We start from the raw sequence: 8,223 nt of genomic DNA, 5'->3' as shown, positions 1-8,223 counted from the left end.
TTAATAAAAATTAAAGTATGGTCTCCAATAAAATAGTTGTGCTTTCATCAGTTATGGTTGTTTCTTGGTAGGTGTGTTACTCTTCAATTAAGTTGATTTTTGTTTTGCTGGGTAGAGATAAGCCTTTTGTATAGAAAGTTTCCCTGTATGTAACTGAAGACAGTCCTCTGCACACCAGTTTGTGTCCCCTAGATGGCAGGAAAGGATCAGTTTAACAGTACCAAATCTGCTTTTACTTGTATACTTGAGCATCCACCTGAGACACGGGAGAGGAAAGTTGAATCACTTCTGTGAGAGGGAAGCTTATGGTGAGGTATGAATAAATTTGAACTCAGTTCTATATCTTAAAAACATTTAGTCTCAGTCATGTTTAGAATTATATTCCACACCTCTTATTGTTGCTGCATCTGAGAATACAGGCAACAAGAAGAATGAATACAATTCCTGGCATATTTCATTCTTATGATAACTTCTGTCTGTTGTCCATGACATGCCTTATTTTTTTTTGAACTTTGGTTAATTGACAGTTGCTCCTCTAATGCGCTGCAAAGTTGCACTACTACTACTCAGAAATTGCAGGGATCTGTAACATTTGAACTGTCACCTTGCTATGTGTTTATCTGTGATGATGATTTGTAGTCTTCACTATATCTTTACTGCATATGAAGGCTAAATTCAAGTAAAATAGCAGTTTTGGTGCAAGGTTTAGATCATCATTAATGGTAAGCAGTGCTCAAAATAGCAACAGTCACAGTGGTCAGTACCACCAATAGGCTTTCATGGCTTATGTTGTTTCTGTTGCAGTTGATGTAATGGATGTCTCCTCTGAAACAGCTCTTAATTCCACTATAGTAGTTAAATGATTCAGTATTTAATAAAAAAAATATGATATTAAAGATTTAAGGAATGTATACTGGTACTAAATGTGGCAAGGTTCATGCAAATCAGTGAAGTATCTGAGAGACAGTTGTTCCTGCAAGATTTTTCTTTCTCTGAAATTCAGATAGGGGTGAGAGGAGAGAATTGAAAAAGATTAACCTGTAATGTTGAAATAGTGCTTCTTGCTGAGGAAAGGTTGGAATGGAGCAAGGATGCACAGCCTGGTGATGTGTCCTGCTACCAGCTCTTCAGTAATTCTGAAATTTGGAAAGCTGTGTGCATTTGGTTTAGATAAGATAATTCATAATAGGAAAAAAAACGTAGTGCTGTTTGACTACAATAGAAGAGGATGCTGCTTTCTATTAAGGAGTGTCCTATTGATGACTTTGATGAAGACAGTAGAATTTGGCCAATCTTGAGTTGTACCTGAGACTTGGTTGGTAGGTGTTCATGGTCACCTCCTTATGGAGGTAGAGGCACTGCTCTTCTGTGACTAACTAAAGGAGGTGCTTCACCACATTCACCCTTCTGGCATCCACCCATTTGACACTTAGAGCTGCCTTGTCTCTAATTGTTGATGAACAAAATCAAACTAATTTCAAAACAATTGTTCTCAACTAATTTGTAGTTCACAAGTTACTGTTTTTATTTCAGACCTGAAGAAAGATTTATACAAAACATTGCCAACCTGGCAGTATGAAAATATTTGGAAAAGTTTTGGTCTAATTTTATTTTTAGAGAGACACAAGCTATACATGTGGGTGTGTTAGTTCACTGTGTATTTATAATGTCAGTATCTTCTGCTTGGCACATTCTGAAAGTTAAACTTTTGGGCAATATTGCAAAGGAGTTTTAAGATGAATAGTGTTCAGTGGGGATGGAGATAGACCCTGATGAAAGTTAGTGCAGGGAAGCAAGAGCAGTGATAGGACGTTGTTACTCAATGATGAGCAGTGCTGCACATGAAGTATCATTTTCTTACTCATCTATTTCTGCCATTGCTTCTTGCTTTATTTTTACTCAGTTCATCCTTTTCTGAATACTCCTTTCACTTCCCTCTGCACATCCAACAGAATTCAGTCTGGTTAGTTCTGTTTCATTCTCTTTGATTAAAACTTGGAGTTTCTGCCAGGTGGAATGAGTCTGGAAGAAGGAAACTTTGCAAAAAGCAGTGGCAGCGCAAAGACCTTGCAGTTGAAGTGGTAGACTAGAATTAGTGCTCTGTTCGCAGGGAAAAACAATGTTAATTTTGGGAAAACAGCAAAATGGTCTCCTCCGGTCCTTGCTAAATCTTTCTTTCTGACTTTGCAAAGCCCAGTGTCATCGTATTTACTCATGGAATAGTATTCAGTCTTCAGCTGGGCAGCATGTGTACAGAATTTTAAATGATTTTCTGTAAAGTACATTGAAATATGCACAAGGGGAAAACACAGTCTTATATAAATTCAAGTGGGAAGCTATGATTCTTTCTTTATATTTCTTGTATTTTGTGTATTTCTCTCTCTCTAGTGTTGTAAAAAGCTGTTTCTGTTATTGCTATTGACGAGAGCATTGCCTAATAATTAGCACTTCATTTTTATGCCCACATTGAAAGTTACAGCTAGCCAGTCTTCATTACAGGTGGAATTGCCTTGTATGTTCTCAGAGGGCTCATCCTCTGTACAGGACAAGAAAAGAGATGGTAAAAAGTGTTGGGGCACCTTGAGAGGGAGTGAAGTCTATAAGATCGTAATTTCACATCTTTTCTAAACATATTTTTTAATGAAACAATGAGCAAGAACTTCTTGAAACTCACTTTCTATCAGTTTTGGCAGTGCATCTTTTACAGCTAGTAGCAAAAGGTAACTTTTATGTACAAGTTGTATCAAAGAGTTTAATGGAAAAAACTTTAGACATCTAGTGGGGCGGTTGGGAGCAGTCATGAATGACATAGTTTAGCTGTGCTCTGAGTCTGTAGGGTGAGATGTACTAGCACAGGATTGTGTCAAAACTGCAAGATTTCCACGTACTTTCTTAAGAAAGCTAACCTGTAGATCCCCACACCCCTGAATGTGTGGGTACACCCTTTCTATGGCTGGCTGTCCAGCCCACAGGAGCTGTCTCTAAAGCCCTGTGCAGAGGCTTCTGTGCTCTACAAAGGCACTTGATGCACTTACTGGATCAACAAAGAATGAGGAGGATCTGTCTCCAGAGATGACTTTGGTCTCACTGCACTGCTCTTCAGAAATGGCCTTGGTGACTGTTGAAGACACTGGAAACTGAAACAAAAGGTACAAAGATAAAATGTAGTGAAAGTATTGATTGAAATTTTCAGGTATAACCACTGAGCTTCTGGAATTAAATTAATAAAAAGGCATTGTTGGTTGGGAAAGTGTCTACTGAGTTCTTTCAAATAACCTCAGAGAATGTGTTTCAAAAATAGTGCTGCTAAAACTGATAGTGACTTAAGAAAATCCTGGTAACTGGCTAACATTGTTCAAAATCCTTGACAGTTCTAAGAAAAAATACTCCTTTTCTCTACAAAACAAAGCTTTGGTTTCTGGCCCCTCATTTTTCAAGACTGTACTTTTAATGCAATCCTTTCACTGAATCATTTGAGCGCTTTTCTTTTTCCGTCAACAACTCCCACATCCCCTTTGAGGTTTTATTCCATTCTGTAGACTAGTTCACTAGTTTAGGCTTGAAGCTTTGTTATTCTAATCTCATGTTGAGAAAAGGACCTTTTGGTCAAGCTTCGAAGTTTAACGATAATGCCAATACTCCGGTGTTGGGAAAAACTTTGAATGCATTTTTTAAAAACGGCACTGCTAGATATTTGGTGTAGATTTCAGCTGAGTACACCACAATTAGACAGAGGCTGAAGAAGCTAATTGAAAGATTAATGTTCAAACTTGGAGAGAAATATGAATGCCTGATTTTTTTTAAAGATGTATATAAATTTCTCTTACATGTAATGGAAGTTGATGCAGATACATATTATAGTCTCTCCAGTGAGTATTGAACAAGATTAGTATTGATCAAACAGAGGCCCAAACACTCAGTTCTTAGATCTGCTTTTCCCATCCAACAGTTGCTGTTGGATTCAGCACCTTTCAAGGATTAATACAAACTTAAAATATTTTCCTTCTGTTCTTTTATCAGTGAGTTGCAAGACGGCAGCTACTTGATATAATCCATTTTCAATTTAGTAGGAAATGTAATATACTTCTGTTCTGGAGGAAAATTGGGAAGTAATTACTGTAGAATTAAATCCTATTGCTTCTGTGAAAATAAACAATATAGGAAGTGTCTGGGGACTTGCAGTAGGACACATAATCCAACAGTACTCATTCTTCTTTATAGAACTATCTAATTAGGAGTTAATGAACAAAGTATTGGACTGCTTGCAGTTCCATACACTGATTTTCTGCAAGTGTTGTAGAAAGTTTCTTTTGCTTCCTCTGAATCTTCTTTTTGCTCTGTTTTTTAGCTGCAATGAAAATGGGATTTTACATTAACATGAATTGTTTATGTCTGGATAATAAGCAATTAAATTCAGTACCTTCTTAATTCAGTTGTTGGTTTGATTGTCTCTTCTCTGGAGTCCAGACTGTTTCTTCTAGTCTAGATTTATGATTTTTTCTTACTAAATAAAAAGGAAAAAGGAAGGAAAAATAAAAAATGTTAACTATAAGTTGAAATAAAGAAGTGGCAAAAGTACTCTCATCTGAGGTCAAACCAGTTTTGCCTCATGTGAATCTGTGTCTCCCTTGTCCTGGGTTTCTTTTGGAGAGAAAAGAATTTGAGTTTTGTAATTGTGCTGAACAAGTACTAGACAAGGGCCCCATGTGTGAGCCATGGAATGTAAATTCCAGCCATTCTCTTTTCAGTTCTATTGAGGACTTGTCATCTGGGATTTCTCAGCACTGAACTCTCTAAGATTCCTGGGCAGAGACTGTATTGGAGACAGAGTTATAAAGCATGGCACACTGCTGTGCCCTGTTGTGACTCTGCTAGGGTTTTTGGTTTAAGACAAAGACCCTCAGACTCTCCCAACCACTTATGAGGCATAAAGACAATTTAAAAGTTGTCCAATACACTTATAATGGGATGAGTAACAATTAGCTATTGAACCTATAAATCTCCTTTATTATACATACTAATGAATTCAGGGTTATGGATAAAAGTACTTGCAAGATTCATAAATATTTGATTGTTTTGAGACACAGATGTCAGTGGCTTTGTTTTTAATGTATAGTACTAGAATCAGAGAGAATTTTAATATTGCTAAAATTATGCTAAAGTGCTATTGGAACTTCGGGCAAGATATATCTAACTTGAGTAGTAAATCTATTTCATTTCAAAGGAATACAGCAATAAAACCCCTGAAGCAAGCATTACCTGAAGGTAATTGACTGCATCAATGAGTTAAATGTTCCAAGGAAAAGAAAAGACTTGTTTCTAGCTGACAAGGTCAATTATCCCCTCACTGTGTCCTTTTCGGGTGGTACTGGCATTCCAAACACATTCAAAAACTGTTATCCATTTTTCTGGTCTCAAAAGTTTTTTTTTACTTTTTTAAATAAAATTCCTATTAACTATTTTTAGAAAAACAGATATTGGAGACATTTCCACTGGAGTAATGCACAGAAATAGTATTAATCCTGCGAATATACGAATTTCACTTTCAAGTAGCAGTTACATATCTATCATCACTACTGATTGGGTAGAATCATATAATGGAATTTTTGTGTTTTGTTGTTTGAAAAACATTGACTGTAAAATGGTACTGTCTGATAAATGGAGTAGTTAAAGGTTAGTGTACTATTTTTGTATTTGGGCATCCCTGTAAGCCCTATTTCTATTATGGATAGAATTCTGATGAAGTAGAAACAAATTAAATGTATGTGGACCAAAACAAGAAGTGCTGAACCAAACAGAGAAATGGTAAAAGGTCAGCCCACTGGATCAGAAACCAGTAGGCAGGGTTCTTTCTTGGTTTGATTTTTTTTTTTCCAGATGTTCAAGTTCAGCTGGTGAGTCCCACACATGAGAAAAGCCTCCTCTGCTCTCCGTGCCCGAGGAACAGGAAGTAGGTGGGCTCTGTCAGGCCCTCTCTCCCCGAGGAAAACCATCAAACTCTTTCCATAGCTGTTTTGGACTTGATGCCCCTCATATGGGCTTTACGGTGAAGAAACACAGACCATGACACATCTTTTATTCTATTTTAGGCTTTTTATCCCCCTTTGGCAATACTGTATATAGATTGTACCTTTTCCTGTGTCTTAGTTTCCTGTTCATTTATTTCATAAACTTCTTTGGTTGGGAATAAAATCTTTATTTGAGTTTCATCTGTTTTCCTGCACCTTTTCTCTCAAAAGCAGCAATTGCCATGTCCTGATAACACCAGATTGTTCATCTGTGTCCAATTTGAAGTTAACATTCTGCTTTCTTTAAAATTGATAGCCCAATCACTTTTTAGTGCAATGTTGTTCATTTCTTCCAATATGTTAATAATGCTGTTTCCAGCCCTGCTCATGCTGTTTGTACTCTGTTAATGTTTGCATTTGTTTGGGAAATCATGGAGCGTCTTCATTGTTTTGTTTTTAAGTGATGTGCATATTATTGGCTTGTGAATCTGCCAGATAATGTTCTATGCAGCTTTTTGTCTTGTTTTGACTCCCGTGTTAGACTCTGCAAGTCCTTCTTCTTCTTCTCTCTTTTGCTCTGGCATTTTGTCACGTTTGCAGTGCTGTAGGTTGCTCTGTACATCAAATTTCATGTCTAGTTGAGTGATATTTGAATGGGAAATTTATTATTTCCTTAAAGGTTCTGGGTTATTTTGTCCCACACTCCCATTTTTTTTAGTTGGATTCTTTCTAGAATAAGTTTAAAAACCATATTTATCGTCTCAGTCTTTAGTTGGAGACTCCTTCTGCCTTCACTTACTCTTTATACTGTCTATTTAAAAGTGTGCTGAAGCCATTTCAGAACTAGTAGCTTGGAACAACAATGTCCTGTGGCTGTCTTCCCTTCTGTCTTGAACCCACTTCTAGGAGCCAGAAATGGAAGTGCTCTTTTAAACCTTCTTTGGTGTCCTTCACATTTCCAAGACATTTCACTGTTAACAGATATTGAGAGTATTTTCTTAGCTTCATGTGCTCCCTGATACCTTCTATAGTAATTGTTCAAAAGGAGATGCCTGCTTTGCTGGCTGTCTTATGGGGTGTCTGAGTAGGATGCTGCATGTGTGGTAAAAGGAGAAATGAGTGGTGAAAGGAAAAAGGAAAAGGCCTCACAGGTGGAAATGCCTTGAGTCTACCCAGGCAAGAAAACATCAAAGTCTGTGTGAGTCAGAGAGCACTACTCTGTGGCATCTGGAATAGAACTGTGGCTGGAAGATATATCTGAGTTCAGTGTCTGGCTGAAAGCAGGGCCAACTTCAGCTTAGGCCTATAGCCTTGTCCAGTTATCTTGGTCTGCACTAACTGAAGCACTGAGTGCCAGTGCTTGCCTAAGTTGACCTCTTCATCTGCAGTCCTGTCTCCATGCCCAGGGCATCAGTTTGAGAATTCATGTGACCACACTGAGACTCAGGAAGCCTATTTGGCTAAAAATCAACCATTAAATTACTTCAACAGAAATAATAACAACATTGGTGTTAACAACATCGTCTCTTGGCTTTTCCTGAGAGAAGTAAGATGGATAGATGCAGAAAAGAAACAACCACTTGGCAAGTGCAAACGTTGTCCCTTCTTTCTTTCCTCCACAATGCACGCACAGGTGAACGATGTAGGAAGCTTCTTGCATTTAAGCATGTGGGAAATTGTGCTTTCGAAGAATGGACAGCACAATTAGAAGCTATTAAATTCTTCTTACTTCCCCAAACAATCCGCAAAATGAAATTTCAAAATATTAAGTACCTTTCTCAGCAATATCTCAAATTTAGGCTTCATGTAAAAATGTGGTGGAAAAACGAGCATTTGCTGTAATTTTTCAAAGCTCACTGAAAGCTACACTTCATGTCAAATTCTAAGTCTGGATTTGTTCTGAAAAATGTATGTGAAATCCAAACAGCTTTTCCATAGCCTAATATTAAGCTCAATGACAGGCAAAATGTTCTCTGAGGTTTATTCTTTGGTATAGAAAAACCTTTAATTTACCCTCTAGGATATTTGAACTTAGAATGGAGACCTGTCACATTCACTCTAATTCTGTGTGTCAGTCTGCTAACTCTCATGTTGTTCACTGCTTTATACTGTTTATAAATAACTTTAAAATTATTTCTGCTGCACTGCATCAGGTTTCTGAAGCACATACCATGATAACAGGACAATAAAACATCACGGGGGTGAAGTTTTAGCA

The sequence above is a fragment of the Neopelma chrysocephalum genome, unplaced genomic scaffold (genome assembly GCF_003984885.1).
Source record: "Neopelma chrysocephalum unplaced genomic scaffold, ASM398488v2 Primary Assembly neopelma1_102, whole genome shotgun sequence".
In the NCBI taxonomy this organism is placed as follows: domain Eukaryota; kingdom Metazoa; phylum Chordata; class Aves; order Passeriformes; family Pipridae; genus Neopelma; species Neopelma chrysocephalum.
Note: the sequence above shows the minus strand (reverse complement) of the source record.